This window comes from Morone saxatilis, unplaced genomic scaffold, assembly GCF_004916995.1.
Source record: "Morone saxatilis isolate NCDOM2014 unplaced genomic scaffold, NCSU_SB_2.0 Contig23, whole genome shotgun sequence".
Taxonomy (NCBI): domain Eukaryota; kingdom Metazoa; phylum Chordata; class Actinopteri; family Moronidae; genus Morone; species Morone saxatilis.
In genome coordinates this window covers 6,832,177-6,835,246 of record NW_023339796.1, presented here as the reverse complement: position 1 = coordinate 6,835,246, position 3,070 = coordinate 6,832,177, and the positions used below count along the sequence as shown (strand labels likewise).

At 45.4% G+C, this 3,070-nt stretch overlaps 1 protein-coding gene across 1 annotated transcript in view; it reads right to left on the bottom strand.

The window, feature by feature from the left end:
* The window catches only part of LOC118334645 (receptor-type tyrosine-protein phosphatase F), a gene marked incomplete in the record, with an annotated part of 156,755 nt that extends 155,541 nt beyond the window's left edge, over window positions 1-1,214 (bottom strand). Inside the window, 1 exon segment of the mRNA XM_035670647.1 lies at window positions 702-1,214.
* Window positions 1,215-3,070: the final 1,856 nt, after the last annotated feature.

The window sequence follows — 3,070 nt, the reverse complement described above, 5'->3', positions numbered from 1 at the left end:
CAATTAAAACAACAACAACAAAAACAACCCAGAGTGAGGACAGTCTCACGCCCCATAGGCCGGGACTGCTCATATTTATGATTTCATTAGTGATTCTCGACAGATTTTCTGCTTGACTGAAGCTTCCATCCCTGCAAAGACTACATCTACGTCAATGTGCTCACTGAGAAGTGCCTCCGCTCAGTTTATTGCCAACTCTGCGCAGGTTCTGCACATCGAAAAATCGCTTGTGAAATAAGTGATTGAGACGAATAGTATGCTGCCCCCCCGTCCCTCATTCACCTTAATTTCTGTTTGTTAAAATGGAGACCGAGTATTTCTGTGAGACTCTCTCAAGCAGACTGACTCCCGTTTGCTCTCATTCGGTATGGAAATAAAACTTCTCGTTAGCCATACAGTCGGAGTTTGCATAAATAAAGCAACAAACTGTGTGCGTGGCTGTCTGGCGTTAGCCGAGGACCGATACTGCCAGACGGAGCTGACTGACTGACAATGTTTAACCGTGAACGTTTACACCTCTCAAAAGCAAAGTAAGTCCGGTTCACAAAGCAACAATAAACCAGAACAGACAAACGAAGACTGTTCATTAAATGTTTTTCTTTGTTTTTTTAGCAAGTTAGCTAAGGGCAACGCTAAAAGCTTGCGTCTCAAGTTCAATGGGGGACATTGAGAGAGAGAAAAAGAGATAACGGTGCACTTACTGAATCTCCTCTTTGTCACCGCCGTTGGCATTTCTCTCCTTCTCTGAACCCACTACGTTTAGTCCCGTCTTCACTTCGTAGCAAGCACCAAATTCCACTTCATGTAATTAACAGCCACAAAACGCAAGAGTTAGAACCAACCCGGAGAGTAAAAGATAAGGAGGAGGTGGAGGAAGAGGAGGAGGAGGGGGGAGAAAGATAGGAGTCCACTGCCAGAGGAACACGAGGTCCTATCCCGGTCGGCCGACCGGGGTCGTGGATACTGGATCTATTCGTGGCAGCTCCCCGTGTCTTGCTGCTAACGGGTTAACGTCAGCTTCGCTCAAGTGTCCAGTGTCGCTGCCCGCATGCGAGAGCAGGAGGAGGAGGAGGAGGAGGCGAGAACAAATGTTATTTTCTTTCTCCTGCAAGTGAATTTTTTCTTCTCTTGCAAGTTAATTCTTGAGCACAAGTCTGTGCACAGTGCGACCCCCCACCCCCACCCAGGAGGAGCTGTGGAAGGTAGGGGAGCTGTTAACGTCTCTCCCTTCACAGTCACGCTTCTTTCTGCCTCTGTGGAGGAAACACATACAGGTCGGTCAGCAGGATTCTTTCGGATTCACTCGGCTACACTCGCTGCTGTGTCCATTCATTGCTGCCCCCTCAGGTCCTGCAGCCTCTGAGAACATGCACCAGACAACGAGGGGGGGGGAGAGACAGATTTCAAGCCTGTGTCACTAAGCACCTGCAATGTTTTCAATGATTTTTTGCACAACTCAAAGCCCACTGAGGCTTTGGAAGTAAATTATGATTTAGGAGATATGACAGGACGAATGAGAGATAACCCCAGTGTAAATACAGGCTTCTTAATGCACTCTCTCATTAGAGCAGTGGAATTAAACTATTCCTCATTTTCCTGGGGAGCCCCTCCAGATAATCCAGGTGGTCCCCAGGCTCCACTCTGGGAGCCTCTGCAATAAGCGGAGTCATGAATCATCACTGAGAATAGAAAAATGTATAAATACTGCCCTATTATCCCCATTTTCCAGAGCAAATAAAATGCATCCATGGCACACTCCTCATCTTCATCCTTGCTCTCACCTTGTGAAGACTCAGGACAAGACTGCAATTTATAATTTATAAGTGCAGGCCAACTTTCTGGCTCTTTCACCAGTACTTGAAATTGTTTTTAAGACAGCCTTGGGAGTGGGTTGCTGGAAATATTTCCCACTTTCCAGTGACACAGGCATGTTAACAAGCTGTCTTACAAGGAAAACTTTACTGGTTTTGCAACTTGTTCACATTTGAACACCAAGAAAGATATTAAGAAAGACCTTAAACTAAACAGTGCCTTCAGTTAAACTGCCATTTCCATATTGGATTTTTGATTTGGTTTTTAAAAATACTTAAAATTTACAAATTATATTACAACCAACTGACTTCAGGAACTACAGAATTCATAAGTGAAACAGTATAATGGGGACAGCGAGAGGGCTCTGCTTACAGTGCAGCTTGGCTGTTAGTGCATGAGCACTCAAGCGACTCGGTTGAACGTGTGGGGCATGGACGCTCTGACCCCCAGTAATGAGGACCTGAATATCTTTAGGATTCTGACAACCCATCTACTCCGCCTTCTAACCTTACCATGATCAATCGTTAGCTTGGCAGAACTCCCGCTGAACTGCAGCCCGGCACACCTTCCTAATGACTGGTGCAAATGACGTTTACACAAGGTTTTACCTTGCCATAAATGTCTCTTGCAATTGAGCAATCATGGAGGTCCTCCATTCACTACACACACAGACAAATGCACACACACAGGCACGCGTATACATACACATTTACTTCATGTAATAAAATGAGTTGCTATGCGACCTCATAGTGACTGAAAGGGACTTGTGTTCCTTTTAGCGTACACACAATAACCCTGGACAGTGCCCAGTGTTCCAGGAATAGGATCCTGTCAGACAAATAAGAGGTCGAGCCAGTGCTATTACACTCAGAGGAAGGCCATTGTTTTGATACAACGGCCATCAATATGTAGGTGCCAGACAGAGAAATTGGTGCATGTGCTCAATAATGCTGTTACGTATCTCTGGTGGCCAACGCCAGGCCTGTTATTCAGTTTCAGACATCTCGTGTGGACAGTGGAGGAGACCAATGAACAACATTTGCCCGTGAAGGTCAGAGAAGATGTCTAGTGCTGTTTTCTTTTTTCTTTTTTGCAGTTATGGTGCTAAAGAGTTATGTGTACAACCATACTTTGCCCTGGCCAGACATTGAATAAAGGCATCCACCAAGACCAGATTGTCCACCCAGAGCAACAAACAATTGCAGAGGGACACAAGAGGGTCCTCTTGGCTTTTGCTGTTGAATAATACATAATAAAC